The following is a 21,506-nucleotide window of genomic DNA, read 5'->3' on the forward strand; positions in this document are numbered from 1 at the left end:
TCGAAACAGAAACTATAAAATATACCTGACTTTATTGCTAGCAGATACAAAGAGACCAAGTAGTGATATAAATTGTGGAAAAAGGTTTGTCACTGTTACATTTTTGCTTTCTGTAGGTAAGAGGGATTGTCTATCCACTGTGTTTTTTAGCTGAAGACCTTGAGTAGGCTGAAACAGTGATTTATTTAACGTCAAGATTTCACAAATTCTTATACACAGTGATCCAGCATTACTAGTAATTCGCATTGTTCTATCAAGGATTTTTCCAGTGAGGTTGTCAGTATTAATAAGCTGGGGTTGTGCCTGAAGGTGGTCTTTGCTAGACATTAGCTTCCTGCCTGCACTGGAGTTTTTAGACCAGTGATTGATGCAGCAGATGTATCACATTTTGAGACTTTTGGATGAAAATAAAAATAGCAGACTGCTGATGTGTGTGTTATGATCTCTTTCTGATAAGGAAAGGGATACTTAAAAAGAGCATTCAGATCCTCAGAGAAAAATCACTTTTCTCTTCCTTGTCTTCCCTGCAGTGGATACGTAAAATTGAAATTGCAGCTAATTAGAGAACCTCTATAACATCAGCAGGGAGAGCAGTGTAGTATCAGTAAGAATCACAGGCTTTTTACCATCTTTGGGGAGGTTGCAATCATTTTTTTCTTGCTTTGTAGTGTTGAACAGTAATTGAAAGTTTGTGTAGCAGTTGGTGGTGGAGATGTCCTCTTGCCTAGTGTATAGGAAGAGGTGTAACGGCAGTAGCCTCTTGCAGTTGAGCAGCAAGTGTGGCAAACAAGCAGGAGACAAGGTAGCAGACGTGTTGAGAAGGCCCACGAAGAGCAGTGTTTAGGTTTGTAATAGTGGCAAAGACAAAAGATCACGAGAACATGGCTCCCTAAGCTAGAATGGGCTCTCCTTTGGGAGCGGCAGACACTAGTGTGGATCTTCCAGATTTTTCAGGGCTTTTAAAGCCCTGTAGGAAATAATAAAATTTCAGCTTCTTGAGTGAAACATGTGGCTACAGTTTTGAAGTGAAGAAATAAAGCATTCATTCTGATTAAGCTGTTTTCACAAATAGAGTTAATATTTACCTTGTGGGTCTCCAGACGGTCTCAATTTTTCCAGTGTGACCCTTGCCCTAGAACTTAAACCATTCTTCCGCATCAGTGGAGTATATTGCCAGTAAGCTGTGAGGTCAGACAAACTGATCAAATTTGAACTAATAAATACTGATTCAAATGTCAACATTAAGCAAAATCTCTAATTTCAAGACCTTTAATTGCATAAGAGGCAGAAGATCTGGAATCATTAACAGAGAAAATATAAATTAGCCTTTTTCTGCAAGAGGTGTTTCTGTTATCTACTGAAAGCAAGAAAGTAATGTTTTGCCACTGCTGTTCCATGTGATTTTTTTTTTTTTTGGGGAGGGGGGGGCGGAAGCGAGTTATTTGTACCCTTTGTTCCTGGCCTGCCCAAAATCTTCCCTTTACCCTTGTGTGTGAAGAGCAGCTGCAGAGCTCAGTTCTGTGCGTCCTAGAGTGGACCCAGTGGGCACAAGAGTGCCTTGGCAAGATTCTTGTGACTCAGTTCCTCTAGTAATATGGCTTGAAACTTAGTTCCAGTGTACTTTTCCCTTTCAGTGTACATGATCTCTTCCAGCTGGTGATTGTGAATGTGTCAAGATAGAGCAAGGCCTCTGTTTTGCTAGTGTTAATCAGTCCTGCAAAAGAGAATAAATGTGTTTGCACTTTTTTTAGCCCCTTCTATCCTGTGCAAAATGACTAACAAAAACTGTTGCAGTCAAAGCTTAAATGTTGACAAGTCTCTTTCATGTTGAAGGCAGACTTTATCTTCTAGTTACTGATTTCAGCGAAGTTTAGCAGCAGCTACTGAACATACTCATTGTATAATGCAAAACATGGTATAATACAAAACATGATCCGCAGCTCGGAAAAGGAAGGCAGCTAGATTCCTGTGGCCATACTGTTCTCCAGCAGCTGTATTGTCAAGAAGGGCCAAAGCTGACTGCTGCGTGCTGTGGTGTTGCTTTTTTCTTTCACTTTTTAATAGTAGGCAATATCCCGTGTAGGTAAGCCCCTATAAAAACCACTACTTTGTTTGATGGAAGAACCTAGAGAATCAAACAATCTAGAGAAATCCTTGGCTTTAGTCAGAGTGGGTTGAGGTTTTCCAATTCTGGTAAACTGTATCGTTGTTTATATTTGTTCAGCTGAACAGTTGTACCAGCAACTGGCATTTGTCTGTGTGATTTAGTTATTTTTTTCCTTCCTCTTTTCCCTTAACATATGACAGGACTTTTCAACCCTAAAGATGGGAATATTCATGCAAACTTGGTAGCTGGAATCTGTTTAGTGTTGGTGTTTCAAGCACTTTGTAGTCCCTGTGTTTTTTTCATTAGTGGTGTGGTAATGTGATACTTTGCCAAGGGGTGAAATAGACTATACAACAGCAGGTCAGACTGGAGCATGGATTTTCTAACACTGTGTTAGATGAAATGATTTTGTATACTCTGAGGCGGAAAGTTCATTCAGAACTTCCACGCTTTTTCATTAAAGAAACATTTAAAAGGTTGAGCTAAGAATGCAACGTGGTAGGCAACAAAAAAACCCTAAAGTAATGTTTTTCCTACTATGTTTTGCTAAGAAGTATTTGGAAGAAATAAAGATCAAACCACTAGAAGATAGATACAAAGATTTACTGAGTTAATGTTCATAGCAGTCAAATTGCTCTCTTTCAAAAGGGTGTGAGCTTCTCATTAAAGCGAGTTTTCACCTTTCACTGATTACAGTAGATAGTCTCCAAATAAACTGTGCTGCATTATTGTTGTAAGGAAGTGGAGTTGGTGTGTTCTGCCACTACTGCTTTTGGCTGAAAACTTGAGATATAGCAGAGATGATGTTATTAAGCATAGTTTGAATAATTCTTAGCAGCATTACTGTTTATCATTTGACCAGTAGGTTATTGATACAGTATTTGTGGGGTGTTTTTGTTGATTTGGTATGTCCCTGAAGCATAGAGTATATATGGATTCAGTTGATTTAAATAAGACATGCCAATAAGCATGAGTTTTGTTGGGTTTTGTTTGTTTGGGTTCTTCTAATTTACATTTTTCCCCCTCGTTTTCTATGTTGGTGAATTTTATTCCCATAAAGGATATGTTTGTAGGGCTTCTGATTTTTTTTTTCTTTCTTTTTTTTTTTCTGGCCAAGTCAATTTGATTATTAATTTTTCCTCTTTCTGAGGTAAATAAAGAGATTATACTGAAAACTTCTTCCAGTGACTGACTCCTGCAGTATCCTCTTTTCAGATAATGTCTTTGACCAGGCATTAATTTAGATTCTTGCTACTGTCTCTGAAGAAACCATTGTGGTACTTTGTCTACTTGAAAAAAATAAAAAAGTAGTTAGTTACAACCTATGCATTCTGGTGTTGAGGTTGTTCTTTCACTTCTGTTAATTTATTTCAAAATTTAGTTGAGAGTGTCATTGTATCTTTTAAACAATGTAGTTCTTTCTGAGCAAGTTCTTTTGGTTCCTAAATGTTGTTATCAATCTCATAATTGGGAAAACTTTTGACTCTAGCGTATTTCTTAGCAAAGTCCTTACTGTTAACACATGGAATCATTCTGAAATATTTCACCTTCTTCCATGGAGGTCTATGTGTTTTAATGTTGTAAGAGAGCTTGTATAAGAATACTAGACAAAGCAAAATATATTTAACTGCTGTTTACTTGGTTGAGTCTAGTTTGTTATGAATCTTAATATTGTATCTGGTTCATCCGTAGGGAAATACAGAGAAATTATTTTAAATGCTTGCGTATTGTACATGATAAACCAACTGATATTTTTTCTTGTATGTTTTTTTTTATATGTAGCCTATTTGACATTCTTTTTGATCCAGTTAGTTTGCATTTAAGTTGATAATGCCTGACTTTAAGTAGGTCCCTGGGTATTCCTTTTACATCACACTTCAGAAGCTGTAGAGCTGACACTGAAAGGTGCAGGCAGCAGTGCCGGTAACAAAAGGAGGGAAGTTGACTGAGGAGATAAAAATGAATTGTGTAGAACACAGAATATTGGATTAGACAAAATGTGAAATCCCTTCTGGTTAAATCTGAGCTGAAGTGCCTCATTGTTTTACAGTATGTCCCCTGTTAAAACCTGCGGTAGTTGTTGCTAATTTGTGACTTCAAGTTCCATTATTTGCAAGGGCTTTTTAGTGTTTGGGGATGTGTGTGAGCGGGCAAGTTACCATGCAGAATAACAACTTGGTATGTTGAAGTACGCAGTTAAAAATATTTAAAAGAAGCCTTTGGTTCTGTGTCAAGGAGCATTCTGTAGGTGACAGGAGAAATCGTGAATAGAGTCTTCCCTAAGTAGCAGTAACTACCTTCCAGAGCTTGCCAATGCAGAAGTGACAGTTTTTATTTATGAAAATGCTTGTGAAGAGATTACTTCTGATTTAATTGGTGAAGGTACACACTAAGCAAAACTCGTAGTAAACTAGTGGCTGCATCTGGATGAGAAGAAAGAATATGAGAGCTGAAACATTCAGCTGAAACACAGAATGTCAGACTTTACTGTAAGGCATCAATAATGCTTAGCTCCATGGCAGCCAGTGTGGAGAGGGAAAGTCAGTGATCTTAACTGAGACTTAGGTTACTGGTGAAGGATGTACTGGTACAGTTTTCTTGAAAAAGTGGATATAGAATTGCGTCTTGGACAAGCCAGTTGAGACTAGGATTGCTGAGAAAGAGGTGGTCCAAACATGAACTCTCCCTTGGGTCATCTGGAAGGGAGAACAATTTTATAGTTAAACCTATTTTGTAAGAAATCAGATCTGAGTAAGAACACCTTGACTGAGAAAGAAAGAGCTGAACACATTTCTGCACCTTTTTGAAAATCAGTTAATCCTGTCTTGAACTAGAAATTTTAAAGTCAATAGCTGCTCTGAAAATTCAACACTAGTGTTAACAGAAAACCATTTCTGAGGCAGAGGCTTATTATTCTTGGAACCAGGAAACATTGTAAGTTGTCATAAGAGCAAAGAACAGCTTTGACAGAGAAACAGAATTACAGCAGGAGAACACATTTGGTGTGAGACATTAACACGTGGCATTTGAGGTGGTTGATCTGTGTCTGCACCGAGCCCCTTGGTGATGTACTCTGTGAATATGAAGAAATGAATGCTGGCAAAGTTGAAAGCAATCAAATAAAAGCATAACCTGCCACTGCCTCACCTAGAAGGTATTTAGAATGGACTAATACAATGGCTTGATTTTGCATTTTAACATCAGTGCTGTGATATATAGGAAAAGTGTGGATATAGATATTATCTGGAAAGGATATGTGTTTTATTTTATTCCTTGTTTTGTTTCTTTTTGTTTACTGTTTTAAAATCCAGCATTAAAAATGTTTTATTTGCAATGTTTTGTAAATCTTCCTGTACAAATTACACACCCGAGGTTTTGTTTCATTTTTTTACTTTGTATGGGGAGATCTTGGCAGTTCTTAACGTCTTTACCAGCAAGTGGCTACAGTGAATCATCTCGTGTGGAACCTTATTCTGTAGCCGAAAGTAGTGCTTCAGAATGGCACGCATCAGAACAGGCCAACAGAGTAATGTGACTTGAAGTGTCTACAGAAGGCAGTGTCTGTCATTTGCTGTGGTGGTGTTGTGATAAACTATAACCAAAACACTCTGATTAAAAAAAAAAAAAAAAAGAGAGAAAAAAAGAGACCTGAATCATAAGAAACAAATTTAAAGTGCATGTTGCAACTCTGTTAAATGGGATGCAAAACCAAGTATGCTCGTATGTTGTGGAAGTTTTTCCACAATCATTGTGTGTTGCAGTATGACAGCCCTAGAATTACAAGTAAAGTTTTACGTTAGAAATAGAACACAATGGCATTGTAAATATTAAAGAAAAAAAAACATACAAAGGAAGTACGTGGGTTCTAAATTGCAGTTACATTTTGTTCATGATGAATGTGACATTTTAGGGGAATTACTCAGCTTCATAATGCAATATTGTATGCAGGTGTAACTGTTCTTTTGTATGTAAGCACGTTATGCTAAGAGATGTTATTTTAAATTGCAAATTCTGAACAGTTGCTGGAACTTCCTAGGAAGTGCCAGAATTTGTTACCAAGGCCTGTAATTCTGCTCTCCTATGCCTTTGCGTTATGATCTCTGATGACATTGTTTCACACTATTTTTTCCTGCCTCATTCAGTGAACAGGATGGGCGGTGCTCAGGAATTGAGCAGCTACTTGATATTTTAATCCTTATCATTCAGTTAGCAGCCTGGGCTTTATTTACTGCACACCATTTAAAAGTCTCTGAAGAATACATAATTATTCATTCCCTTATGGCCTTTTCTAAGGTGCCTGTCTGAACTATTTTTATCCATTCAGTTGTATTTTCCTGTGTGTTTTCTGGTCAATAGCTATAACTTTACTTCACTGACTCTTGCAAATTTTAATACTGTTACCTATGCATCGTAGCTCTGACAGTAAAGCTTTCCTATAACATCCATGTATTGTTTGAAATATTTTAATATTACTGCTACAAAAAGGCCTAGGCTTCCCGTAACTCATGTTAATATTTCAAATAAGAATGGAAGGCAACAAGTAAAAAGATGGTGCATCATCTTTTATTGTAGTCCGAAGACACAACTTCTATCTGTCTGCTGCTAATGGGATAGGAGGATTACAGTACTTCTTTTAAAAAGGCCACTGCCAATCAAATAGATTTTATTCCTAATACAGTGTAACTTTTTTCTGTTGCAGAAGGAGTTGAGCCTTCCAAGAAGAGGAAGTTTGTAAGTATATGGAGTTTTTTTCTGTTGTGCTTGCAGTATAGTATGTAGTTTTGACAGTTTTCAAGTAGGCTAGTAATCTTTTCAGGGCAGTTAAAATGAAAGTTAAATGTGGCAGTTGATTTGCCTTAAAATACATTCAAAGAAACGAAGTCTGTAAATGAAAAAGTATGGGTTGTGCAGTGATGTTTAATGCCTGTCCTCCTCTTCTAGAGGACCTATTGTGAGGGATTTCCAGAGTGACAAGTTCTTATGTTGAAGCTTTTTTCTTGTATTGAGAATTTCTCTTGTTAAAAATCAAGGATGAAATTTGATTTCTTCATGAATGGTCTAAATAACACTTGACATATGTAAGTAAGTAAAACTGTTTCTTCACAAAATTTTGTCATCGGACCTGTGGATGAAAAGAAAGAAGAGAAGAGTTTTATTAAATGTGTAGAGTTGTTAATCTACTGTTTTGATTGATGGAAGTAAGGACTGTATATTCTTGTATAAACGGTTATTGAGTTAGAATAATATGAGCTCAGATACTGTGGTTTAGTTGTGCTTTGCTCAGATTTCTGTACCTTGGCTGTGTTTTTCTAGTGTTTTTGAGCTGTTTGATTTTAAAGTTTGTATTTTTGTTTGTATCTGGTTTGTTTCTTGTTCTTAATTAGTAATTTATTGAGAAAGTATTGGGATAAGAACGTAGCAAAATGTCTTGAGAGACAAGCTCTGTTCACTTGCTGCTTTCAAAAAAAAAAAAAACCTTAGGACTCTAAGGCTATCACTGTACTTGTCTAAACTGGTGTTAATGTGACAGCATGTTGTGAATAACACCCTAAGCCCTTGCACAGAAGGCCAGTTATCTGATTTTATTTTGCTATTCCTTTTTTCAACTTGGTAGTGCTGTGTAGCTTTTGATGATAGTAAGGCTGGATATGTGAATAGCTGAAACAGTAACTGCTGTGAACGTGCAATTAAGTGCTCTCTTGTTCTGACTTAAATGGCATACCAGAAGTCTGTTCTTTGAGGACATCTGCTGACTTGGAAAAGACTATCTTGTTTTAGGTACTAACACATGAAAAGTCTTACACTAAGTGGTAAGCAAATGCATTATTTAGGAAAAGTGAAGAAAATAGAAAACTAATTCCACATCAGGTTTTTGATTATTGCAAAGATTGAGAAAAAACAGTTGAGGAAAATGATTTTTGGTGCTGCCTTTTGGTGCCCATGGTGCTTTATATTAACCTGTAACTGTTGAAGTTAATGGCTAAACTGCTGTTGACTTCAGCCAGAATAGAAAGTGGCTTTCGAGACTTTTTTTTTAAATCTGTAGCCATGACCTTGCTTACTTTTTCTATAATGTTTGATGTTGAACACTGTTGGATATTTTTCACCAAGCTTGAAAAACGACTGCAAAGCCATCACTTCAACTATATTCATATACACATTTTTATAGCTGATCACAGAGATGTAAGTGCATGTTCCGTAACGTTGCTGAGATTTTAATGAAGTATAGCAAAGGAGTAGTCCCTTGTCAGCGTAGTCATATCTAATTATTAAAGGACTTGGGATTCTGCAGATGGTATTTTAAAATATCTTTGATACTGCTATCTTAGGTAGCAAGACTCATAGTGCTGAGATTAGCAAGAGCTTGTAGCATCAGGGTTTGTGTGTAGGGGCCATGTTGGCTGCTGTATTTGTGCGTTATATGCATGTTGATGTGAAGACTGAATTTCAAAATGTGGAAGGTCCTATGTCTTTATTGCCGTAAACATTTAGAGATCCTGAATGGCTCCAGGTAGGTATGTTATATCACTTTGTCTTCTGGATCTTCAGAGCCAATGGCATGCCGAGAATGCAGCTTTAAGCTGGACAGGGGAGAGCTGTTGGAGGGATGATCAAGTAGAGAAGTTTGGAAAGCAAAGTCTGCGTCGATGAATGACTGATTCCCCACCCCCCACCCCCTTCTTTGAAATGATCTCTTGATCTCTTGTATGATAGAATCAGGAGGAAAGGAAAGAGGGATGTATGAGGAAAGGTGTTTTGCTTATGCTTAACCATGTGTATGTTTCAAAGAGCTAGTGTGCAAAATATTTAAGCTTTCTTTTATATCTGTTGCATTATTTTTATACATATTTTAGACTGGCTACTGGTTGGACCATACTGAGTTTTTTTTCTGTATATAGGCAGATAGTTTTAAAATACATTTTCTGTGACAACATAAAGGTATAACATGGTTTTATGGAAAGGTGGATTTGGCAGGAAGCATACTGAGTAACAGATCGTTTGAAAATACGTGATATTTGACTGATGCAGAGTACCAGCCTTACCTATTCTGGTGAAACAACCAGAGCTCTTGGACTTAGCTATGTGGTCAACCTGATGCCAGAAGTGGTACTCGGGTTTCTTTTATTAAGTTGATTAGATATGCAGTTGAAGAGGGTGATACTGACTTACTGCCAACAAAACCATAAGCAGAGAAGTCTAGCTGTTCGGTAGCTGTTATTTTGAGTTCGTTAGCTGTGGCATCCATTCCAACACATTTTGTTACTTGCTGCAGTTCACCAGTGCTTGTTCACTTGTTGAACCCCATCTGCCATTCATCTGCCAGGGGTACCCTGATTGTACAATTGGGTGCATACGTTCTTGCCGCGTGTGGAGTTCTTCCACCTAGTAACTGACTTTTTGATCTAGCTCCATGGCTGTCAACTTGTAAGACAAACTGGCTTCAGTTAAAAAACATGCTCTCTGTTTTCACTGATCGATTTGTATTACCATTGCTCAGTCCAAATACACAGACTTCTCTGGAAACCAACAGCTTCCCTGCTTTTTGTTACACAATATTGAGCTGATGTAAGGGCAGGATAGTATGGAACTCTGCGTGGTTTTGAAATAGACTGAAGGGCATGGTGGTGGCAGAAGTTAAGAAAGAATCTAGAGGGCTTACAAAAGGTGGCATGGGGATTGTACTGTGTTTTGAGGGGAACTGTGGGAGGGAGTTGAGGATATAAAGTGAAGGAAACTTGGAGAGGGAGAAGGCTTAACTTTTGCAGTCTTCCTCAGATTGATTGTGGCTGTGGGGCCTTGTTTTGGATCTCATTAAATAAGTTAAGCTTTCTCTTGGCCTCCTACAATTAAAGCCAAATCTGATTTTACATAGTTGTTACACAACAACTCCGACAGAAAGAACTGGAGGCAAAAACACATTAAAAGGTTAAAGTTAACTGTAACATAGTTGGCATAACCTGAGATAAGGGGTGCTGGTTGAGAAAGAAGTGAGCTTTTCCATTCTCAGAGCACCCCCTGGCTGTGGTGGCACGAGTGCTTGCGTGGATACCGGCAAAACTGATCCAGGTGGCAACTAGCTTTGTGCAGGTTCTTCATGTGCTTGGCTGTCCAGCTACACAAAGGCCTTGCTGGCAGCAGGATATGGTGGTATGGAGGCAGAATGGATGGCTGGGAGCTTTCTCTAGGGCTGTCGTCCAGCAGCAAAACTCGCTTTATATAAGTGTAGCATGATTGTAAGCCTGCGTGGCTGTTACTATCCCACTTTGCAACTCTATCAGAAAATTGTATGAAAGTGTATTTCTGCAAACTGCCACTACAGGGATGGATTATTTATATGTTGTTATATAATTTTTATTGATTTGTTTATTTTCAACAAACACTTCCAAGTATTAAGGGAGACATTTCTGCTTAATGTAAAGCCAGACCCAGAAGTACAGATTTAATTTCATCAGGGTTAAGTGTTGTTAATGTCTGAATGAGAAGCATGCAGAACCTCTGATGAACCAGAGAATGCCTGACTGCATCTAAAAATCCCTGTCCTTTACCCATTCCTAGTGTATCTAGCTGCAGTAGGTAGCTATGAAAGATTTCTCAGTGTATGTTGTGCATTAACCAGGTGAGTTTCCATCATTGAATTTAAAGCATCAGTGTCCTTATCCTCTTTTGTTTCCTTCTCATACCCTTAGAGTACAGCAAATTGAGAACTACAGAAAGGCAGGGCATGACAACTCAAAGGTTATGGCACAAAAATTACGCTCAGCTTTAAGTAGGTACATTCTGCTTTAAAATGTCCTTCTCCTAAAAATGAATTAACAGTAGGCTTCTGTGAGGTGGAGAGGAGTCTTCAGAAACAGTAATACCTAGAAAGAAGTAAGTTGGTAGTTAGAGGAGGTTCTGTCTTTCTTTAGAGCTTCTGTGGTTCAAGCACGTGCCCTAGAAGTAAATACTTGGCTTTTCCAGATTAAATCAGTTATCTTTTGCTTTTCTCTTGTTTAATCTGTCAATTACAGTTTAATTCAGAGCTAGATAACTCTGATGTATTTATTTTCGCTACATCTATCCTTCTCTTGACATTTCTGAAACTAATTTCAGTAATTATAAAATATGGGCTCTAATTCAGTAGCAGCAATTATATAATCTACGTGCACCTGTGGAAATGTCAGTGTTAGGCACAGAATTTTCATAAAATTTCTGTATGCCTTACAGCAAAGCTGCTGATATCCTTGGTTAACAGCAACACGTAAGTGTGACCAGTTGAGAATTAAAGAGAAACAGTAGTTAAAACTTGCTTAGGGGTTTAATTAGTTATGTTTCAAGAAAGTTAATAACAGCTTTTTAAGGAAGTTTTTATCAATGACTAATACCGACTAACCGACAAGTTAGCCTTGGGGAAAAAATGTGAAAGGGAAACTGAGTGGAATTGGCATTATGAAATCATGCCAAGCATACTTTAAAACAGCCAAAAAGCTCTGAGGCCTGTGTCATGTAGGTGGACAAAACTGGAATTTCATTGACAGTTTCTATATGCACATATATATGTCTAGTTAGAAGTAGATATAGCTATTAAAAAATTGTCTATGTATATAGGTGACCTGTGATAAGGAAATATGTTAAGATTGGATGCCAGAGCACCCAAAGGAAACCTCAAAAGTGAAATACATCGATTGTACAAGCCTAACTCTCTCCCAATAACCATGTCTTGAGTTTTATCTCTCTAACTGCATGCGTTTCTTTGTGGCTTGAAGGACATAACTGTCAAAGACAGCCAAGGAAATTAATTTTGAGTAGCTCTGAGGAACTGGAAAATAAACAAAAGCCTTCAAGCACCCAAAATGTGTAAGAAAGATTGCTAGTTCCTTTGTCTTGTATATGTTTTTTCAGGATCTGTATGTACGCCTATGCATGCTTGTGTTTTTGCAGAAGAGCACTATTGTGCTGAAAGGGCTCGTGTTGTGGTACATCATTTGCAAAGTGCAGAAATTCTAACTTTATTTATTGTAGCTGAAGACAGAAACTTCATTTAAATTCTAGAAAATAGTGATTAGTTTTGGAAAACATTACTTAAACAATTTTAGATCGATCACTGTAAATAATACTAGTTTGGAGAAATAAAATATTTTCCATGTTAATTATAAAAGCTATTCAAAATGCAGTCTTGAGATACTCAGATTACTGAAAATGTGTATTCTTAATTAAAATAAATGCTCTCTGTTTATGAAAGTTTTAGGGCTTGTTTGGATTTTTTTCTCTGAAAGTGCACAACCTCTGCAATCTTGTGTTCATTGAGAGAAATGGAGTGCCTTTGTTACAATAATTTGCAGTATCTCATTAAAATTATTTCAGGAGAAAAACTAGTACTTTGAGAGAACTTTCTGCAGAGTGTGTATCAACAGTTATGCCTAAATCTGAGCAGTGAATTCCTCATGCTGTGAGTCGCTGTAGAACTGGAAATTTGTATTTCTATAGCTCTCTTCTATATATACTTCGCTGCTACTGGTGTTTATGTTTGCGTAGACACGAAGTAAATCACAGGTGAGTGTTCTGGTAAGTATTATTGTTACAGTGAAAGTATATAGGTTTATTCTGTAGAGTGTCTGCCTCTGTAGCTGTGGCTCACATCTTCTGTTGGCAGGACTTTTTACTGCAAATTAGTGTGTGTTGTTAGAAGGCTCTGTGTGATGGCAGCTTAAGGAATTCAGCGTGCCTGGACAAGGAATGTGGGGAGAGGTTGCCCCCAGGAAAGTCCTTGTTGTATATCTTCGTAGTATGTTGACCTTTGGCAGGAAGTGAAGGGGGCAAAATAGATAAGCAAGAAGGTTTGTGAGCTAGGACTGGCAAGAGCTAGACCTTTTACTCTCCGTGGTGCAGTCTGTACTGTGGGTACGACTTAGGCTTAGCTAGGAATCCACCTGTTCATAAAGTTCCACTGCCATTACATGCACATCAGATGCTTTTGTCACTCTTTGCATGTGTGTTAGGGCAATGAACTTCCTTTGCTGATCTAAATTGTATCTAAAAAAAGAGTAACTTTCTTCTGTTGGGTTAATTGCCTCCATGTTTAGGGTTTTTTTCAGGCATAGTAGTGAGAGAAAAAGACTTTTTTGGTGTCACTATCAAGAACAGCTGTTTTGCTATCAGTAAATAACATAGTACTGTTAAACTGTATGTCGAAAACAGGACTTGTCTGGTAGGAGTGGAAACTGTGGGTAGAGTGGAGTAGGTCTTATACTTTAGAACCCTGGAAGTAGAACCAGCTCATTTTCTTTCCCATTTAGTTTTCATTTCCGTTGTATCCACTCGTATTCTTCAGCTTCATCATCTCAGCTTAAAGTAGCTGAAACTGTGCTTCAGACTTTCAAATTATTCTGTCCAATATATTAATCTTCTACCTTTGTAGTAAACAACAAAGCATTAATAAAGAAGAGAAAACCAGTCACTTCTTTGTCTTAAATTATTTGAGAGATTCCCATTATCTTAAGTTTGGAAAGGTGGAGAAGGGGAGTTATTGTTGCCAGGTAGTGAATCTCTCAATTCTAATATGGATGGATTGTGCTCAGATGGATACTCTCCATAGCGCGTGTTTGATTCTTAAGATGAGTATGCTTTAGTGTTAAGTGCTACTTCTGTATGCACTTCTGTGCTGAATGAGAACGTGCTCGTTTAGCTGGTTTTCTCCCTGCTGGCAGTGTACTGTATGGTGCTCAATAGCCACATTTCTGTCTTTCTGACAAACCGAGTAGATTCAAGTCCTTAACTTTCAGGGTTTTTCTACTGCTGTAATTAAGGGGGATTTTTTTTTTTTCCCCCCCTGCAAGTCTTAATTTTGTGATGTTTTGCTCATGGTTCAGGTAGATGTAAAAATCCTATCTGCCTTTTATAGCTCTGTGTTACTGTTTCTATTGGCATATTTTGTCACAGCAACACACTGTGAGAACAATATTTTCTAAGCACCCCTACGTTATTTTTCTTAGTAGTGACTTCCTAAGTGGAGTGGACACTTAAATGCAATCTTAAGCATCTAGAAATTTATCATTAAAATGCATTTTTGTTTGAAGGAGCACAAATTACCAAGAGATCCAGATCACTTCGTATGTGACAACCTTGTCATCCTCAATATTCATAATTTCTTCAATATTTCACCTTCGAGCTTTCAGCAGTGGCTTTAAATATGATTTCCTTATCTCAGACGAAAATACTGAGTAGCATCAAGCCAGACGTTAAAATTTTATTAACTTATTAAAAAAAAATCCTTTTTACAAAGGAGACAGTCTGTTGATAACTTTTTTGAGATCTGTTAATGAACTCTGTTTTATGTATGCTTTATTGAGATTTTGATGCAAATTATGAACAAGGAATTCCAATACTTCATAATATCTACATGTCTGGGCAGATCATTTGTGTATGACGTGGGGGACAAGGGCCACGAGCTCATTAATCTTGATCACATCTTCTGGGTTCCTTGTGATTGACACTGGAAAACTTGGTTTTGGACGCGTTTTTAGTATGCTTTAGGAGTCAACAGTTACTGTAACATGACCCTTTTCCCTCACAATCTTGCTTACTTCAGCCTCCATAAATTTTTTGCAGGTCTGGTGCCCATTGTCCGTGTTTCCTTGTTTTAAAGTTGTGCTGGGCTAACAGGAAGAGTAACGGCACATGCAGCATGCTGTGTAGCCTTGTTGCCATCTTCCTTTTGTCAGCACAGGATCTTCTGCGGAGGAGTCCTTTGTGCTGTGGCGAGCATAGGCCTGATTTTGATGTAAACAACACAACCCTTGGTATTTTATTGCTGTTAGTTGTATCCTTGGCTATCAGTATAGGCCATTCTGTTTAATCTTTCTCCATTGTTTCTGTTGGTGCTTTCACATGCGCATTTGCATCCTTACTTCATTTGAGCCAGAATTAATATTATTACATATCACTGCATGTTGTTTCTTGACTCATGTTTTACTAGTATATGTGTTGGTTTTAGACAGTGGCATCCTCTCTTTATGATTTGTCACATCACATATTAGAGAAAGGAACTATCTGTTTTAGTGCAATTGTGTCCCTTTGTAGTAAGAGATACATATACTGCTTTGGGATATTTTAAAACTTTGTGAAACCTTGTTAATGGTAAATGCTGAGGTTCATAGAATCATAGAATGGTTAGGGTTGGAAGGGACCTTCAAAGGTCATCTAGTCCAACCCCCCTGCAAGGAGCAGGGACATCCCCAACTAGATCAGGTTGCTCAGAGCCTCGTCCAGCCTGGCCTTGAACGTTTCCAGGGATGGGGCTTCTACCACCTTTCTGTTCCAGTGTTCTATAACTCGCATTGTAAAAAATTTTTTCCTAATTTCCGATCTAAATCTACCTTCCTCTATTTTAAAACCATTACTCCTTGTCCTATCACAACAGGCCCTGCTGAAGAGTCTCTCCCCATCTTTCTTGTAGGCCCCCTTGAGGTACTGGAAGACTGCTATAAGGTCTCCCCGGAGCCTCCTCTTCTCCAGGCTGAACAGCCCCAACTCTCTCAGCCTGTCATAGGAAAGGTGCTCCAGCCCTTTTATCATCTTTGTGGCCCTCCTCTGGACCTTCTCCAACTGGTCCATGTCCTTCTTATGTTGGGAGCTCCAGAACTGGACACAGTACTCCAGGTGGGGTCTCACCAGGGCAGAGTAGAGGGGGAGAATCACCTCCCTTGACCTGCTGGCCATGCTCATCTGTTTGTGTGTGTGCATGCACACAATCTTTATGTATACGTCCAAAAAAACGTCAAGTAGTGATGACTTTTTTTCTATTTTGAAACTGTTCTTTATTATATTAATGGGCTATATTCATACAGTATTGTCCATTACATTCTTTAATCACATAGATATGTTCGCAAGGCCCAGAACATCACAAAATTTGTTGAAATAACTTGGCTACCTGGAAGATTGATGCCCGGAGTATGAGGCATTCAGATTTTAAAGCTAAACTGCATAATGTGATATTTATCTACTGTTGTTCTGAGTACTGTCATGTCTAAGTCATGTAAATTATCACCTGACCCATGCTTGACCAGGTACCATGCTTCTCCACGGTGCTCTGGGTGTGCTGTGCCCTCCTGGAATTTTGTTTTGGCTACTTAGACAAGGACAAAACAGGTCAAGAATGAAAAATAATCTTAAGTAATTCTTTGTCAAAATTGTGATCAGATTAAGCCACAGGGGAAAAAGCAAAATGAAATCAGCCTCTAGGGTCAAGTTGTGGTCCTGTAGGAATGTTGCAGAGTTTTAGGATGGGGGAATGACATGATTTTTGGAGAGAGCAAAGAAAATCAAGTGTCTGGGTGCCTCCTTCCTTTGCCTAAATTAAAAAATGCTTTTGCAGTAGAATAGATTATTTAAAATTTTAAATATTTAAAATATTTGTGTACATGCAAATAATTATTTTATAGTGTGTGAGATTTGACAGAGATGTTTGTGGACCAGATCTCATGGCTAATGCATTGCTGGTAATATGAAGGCAAGTGCTGAGGTGCTGAAGTAATTGAATCTCTACAGAGACATCTCTACAGCAGTAGAGAAGACCTCATCAGTTCACTACTAAAACTTGAATAGTCAACCTGACAAAATGAGGCAAAAAAGAGTAACGGGATGGAGATCTTACGAACTGGCTAAACTACTGTTCTTGCCTTTTCCATGTGACAGTCCGCTCCCCTGAGCAGCCTTTTCAGCTTGCGGTCTTTTTCACTAAGGTTCTCTGTTTCTGTTGGTTCTGCCCTTGTATCCTGCATTACCTATTGAACTGGCAGTCTGTGGTGTTTGCAGAGGGAAAATGCTGGGTGACCTGAATGGCTGGACACGTGCTGAGGCAAGGGTCCAGTCATCTCAGAGCAGCAGGTTGAGGTCTAGGATTAACTTAGTTTGAGAGTGTAATAATTACATGGTTAAATTCTGACTTTCAGTGGTAAATAAGATAGATGCATATTGAATAACAAATATTTCATAAAGATACTTGCTGTAAGTTTTTTTAAAATTAGCGTTGGCTGCATCCTCTCATTTGTTCTGTGAATAGAAGTTGCAGTGTGAGTAAAACTACTCACAAGAGCATTTTTCTAGTAAAACTTCAAAATTATACACAAAAAGAACAAATGACCATATAACCGTGTTTTATTCTGCTGCCTAAAAAAGTACTTATCCAGTGAGAAAACAGACAGAAGAACATCATGGGGGTAATCACTGCTAGTCAGGTTGAGTTTGAAATAGTAAACCGTGAAAAGTCGACATACTGAAACAGCTTCTTAATTATTTTTTTTTCCCCCCAGTGGCATTAATTTGGAGTAGTCTAGTTTTCTTCAGTTAAGTAAAATTTGAAGTTTGTCAAAAAGAACTGTTTATCACAAAGGAATTGTAATGTCTTCATGAATTGCATGATCCAGGCTGCCCTATGTTGTATTGATGAATGGATTTTTTTTTTCTTTTTGGATGCTATAAAGACTTGAATAATCTCTTAATCTTCAGAGGGAGCTTTCTGAGGCTATGTGATTTCTATCTTGCACACATTTAGCCTCTGTAGGATTGGGGTCGTAGTAGGGTTCTGGGGAGATTACATGATTGTTTGATGAACCTGTGGTCTGCTTAAAGAATTCTAAGGATAGTTTGGGAGTTTTTTTGCTGTTTGTGGGTTGTTTTTTTTTTTGTTCCCCCCCCCCCCCCCGGAGATTAAAGGTGAAGTATAACCTACAAATAAAGGTTTGGTTTTCTTTTAAGGAAAGAAGCCCTCAGGTTTCTGCACAATGTATTTGTTCGAGTGTTTCTAAATACCTGCTCTCAGGTAAAAGAAGCAGTTGCTGAACGTCAGGGATCTGCCTGCCTTGTATCTTCTGGCAAGCATTCTGGCATTTTCCCCTTGAAATTTTCAGTATTATTGCCATTCCATGGTGTAAAGTATAGGCTGACTTTCTAGAGATGTCAGGATCATGAAATCCCAGTGAGCCACCTCCATTTTGTCTTAGAAAAGGAGGGAAGTCTTCCCCCCCCCGCCTTCTTTCCTGTGAAATGCAAATTTGAACATTTTTTATTACTATCAGTATTCTAAACCAGTATTATTTGTTATCCTAAAGGATATGAATATATTTGTTATCCGCAGTTTCTGTGTAATTCAGCTGGGCTACCACAATGTTATATGCCTTGACATAAAGCGTTTGGGAAACTCCTGTTTTTACAGGATGCTTCAGTATCTTCTATGGAGCAAATAAAACCTTTACCCTCCTAAAAATACCAGCCTGGGGCCTTGAGGAATATATTCTGCTCATTAACCTGTGCTGCGAGAAGAGTAAAAGCTACTTCAGTGTGAGTAGCAGGAGGTTACTGCTGGATGTGAGAGGGACTGGCAGTCAGACACAGTTTCCGAAGAAGTTGTTTCCTCCTTCTGGAGGACCAGGGACAAAAACGGAATTTTGGAGGAGCAGCAAAACAAGCATTTCCTCACTGGCAGAGATCTTGAACAAACTGGGAGATACTGACAATGCTGATGCATCTTCCTCTGAAGGCTTTAAACTATAGTCTTGTGCAGTGACAGCTGTAGGAGGGGTTGGAGGAGGAGGAAGGCTGGTTTGATCTTGGGGAGGAAAATATATGCCCATGGTCCTTAGACAGACTTAAGTTTTAAAGCAGCCAGAGTACAGTGTGGCATGAGGAGGTACCCTGTGCTGAATGTCAGGGCCTCTGTTGTTTGTGACTGGGAGTGGTGCCTGCTCTACAGTTAGGTCGCATTGGCTGTTTCTTGTTCATTAGTCCCTTGTGAACATACTGCATAACGTTTTTGGCAGTGGCCATTTTTGCCTCTATTGCCACTTCTACCTCTGCTTAGAACTTGTGGGCCCTGTTGACTTCACTCCATCCTAGTATCTGCCTTCCTCTCCCCATAGGAGTTATGGGTCATGTTTACCCTCTTAGGAAGTTTTGTTGACGGAGTACAGTTCTTGACACACTTCTGTTTTGCTGGAGGTTTTCTGTCCATTTGTATTTTCAGCCTTTGCCTAAAGCCAGGTGCCTTTCTTGCAGATATATTCTCTGGGATAGAGCAGTGGAGAGCTGGGGCAGGGATCCTGAGCCAGTTTTAGGCTTGCAGGACTTGCTCTGTGGATGTAGTTTTCATGCTAGACAGGCTTGCCAAGAACCTGGTTGCCAAGTGCTTTGTGTGTGGGAGGATGAGTGGTGGCTCCTGGGACTAAAATGAGGGGCAGGGAGCATGAGCAGTGCTTTGGGAGGGGCTGATGGCTCACTGTGCAACTGGAGGTTGCAGAAACTGAATTATTCAACCAAAAGCGTAGGCAGGAGGAAGGTAGGTGGCTTCTGTAGTGGGCTGAAAAGGAAAGGAAGAGGGATGGATGGCTGTAGGACAGAGCTCTTCTCTTTTAATTTTGGAGAAGGAAAATGCTGCTGCGGCAGGGTACCTGTCTGTTCTACAAGGGCTAATCAGCCAGTTCTGACTCTCTAGTCTTTAAAAAGTCTTTGCTCCCTGAGTCCTGACAGCAGCTAACCTCGCATTAGCATGCTTTCCCTGCCATCCATATGCTGCTCTTCTCTGCCTTTTCTGTCCTCTTGTCCTTCCTCGCAAATGTTGCAGGGTTTCCACTTCTCTATCATGTTTTTTCCTAGCAGGTCAGTCAAGCTTACACCTGTGAGGCTTACTGAGGTGTGCTGTGACAGCTCTCACAGGCTTGTGTAAAGGTCAGAAAGAATACTGGGGATTAGTGGATCCATAATCTTGCCATACTTGCCTGAAAGGGATGGCAGTGAACTGCCACAGGGGGAGCGAGTGACAGTCTAAAAGGCTGACACAGGGTTTGGGAGTCTCTTAATTTATATTCATTGTGTGTTGGTTGCTGCAGTGCAAAAGGCAGTGTAATTGCAAATAATCACATTTCCTCATATCCCAGTGGCTTCACTCATCGATGTTTAGTGTGGTCATGCCCCTAGGCAGCGAAGGCAACCACAGCATTTAAGACAAGTGCTGTCCCAGGTGTCCCTAACATGGAGCTGAGCATGCCTCTGGAAACAAACCAGTTCTTGCTGTTCTAGCTTGAATGGGAAAGCTTGCCTTTGCCTTTGTAAGGTTTTGCAGGGAACACAGATGTTGGGAATGCTTTTTTTCCCTTCTGCTACATGATACTATTTTGCAGTCAGGCAGCTAGTCACGCATCCCCCTTCAAGATGGCATGTGATGGAAATGAGATTAAACCAGGCACGTTCTACATGATGTGTAGGTGCGGCCTTGAAACCCAGCCTCAACTATTCTGATTCTTCTTAGTATTGAGATGCTGCTGAAGATGAGTTTTTATAGCTCATTGTCATACTTTGTGGATGCTTCTCTCCTAGAATCTGCTAGGAGACACTTAAAATGTTTTCATTTACATTTAAAAATAGATTTGTTTTTATGGTTGAAATGAGTCTGTCGGAAGTACCAAGAATATATCTCTCTATATATTGAAATCCAGAAAGCTATTAGATTACTGCTCTACAAATCTGAACTTTGTTTTGGCTTTTTTTTTTTAGCCAAGTTTTACCAATAAACCATACTAGCAAATCTGTCTTGGGATGGGAGATGGAGATATTGTCACTTTAGAGCCTTTTGCTATATTACATGTAGGGTAGAAACACTAAGCAGGAAATTGCACTGGGCTGCAGACGTAGGAAACCTGGATGTCTGGCTTTAGTCATTATTTTTCATTAGTGACCTAGGTGATGGAATAGGTGGTATTTACTAAGTTTGCAGCAGACAGCAAGCTGGGAAGAATGCAAGTATATTGAAGAACAGTATGGGGTTTCAAAATAATTCTGACAACCTGGTGAAAATATACCAAGTAAAATAGGACAAGTTGGAGACTTCTTACTTCAACAGAAAATATTCAGGTTTTCTGATGCAAGATAGTTGGATAGTTATCAGTTTGCACAAGAGGATGTGAGAGGTATAATGGTTCCGCAATGTGATGGGGTGAAAAAGATGGAGGGAGAGAGGGTACATCATGCTGGAAAGCTGATGTCTTGAGCTGCAAGGCATGCAGCATTATTCTGCCCCACACAGAACTTAAAAGGCCTTATGCTGGAGTGCTGCTTTCAGGTTTGACTGCTGTGTGTTGAAATGGATCAGCTGGAGAACAAATGACAACTGTCAGCTGCTTTGAAATGATCTGTGGAAAAATATGTACCAACCTGGCGTTATTTACTCTAGAGAAGAGAAGGCTGAGACGTGATTGTGGAAGTATTCAAGTACGGGAACAGCTACCACAAGTAGGAAATAAGTATCTTCTGTGTCTTTGTGGTGTAAAGCAAGACATAATGTGTTTAAATTGGAATAAGAAGGATTCCAGCTTAGACACCGTTTAAATACTGTCTCTGAATAGTGAAGCAGAGGAGTGGAGTATCTGGC

This window comes from Chlamydotis macqueenii, chromosome Z (genome assembly GCF_036417535.1).
Source record: "Chlamydotis macqueenii isolate bChlMac1 chromosome Z, bChlMac1.mat, whole genome shotgun sequence".
Classification (NCBI taxonomy): domain Eukaryota; kingdom Metazoa; phylum Chordata; class Aves; order Otidiformes; family Otididae; genus Chlamydotis; species Chlamydotis macqueenii.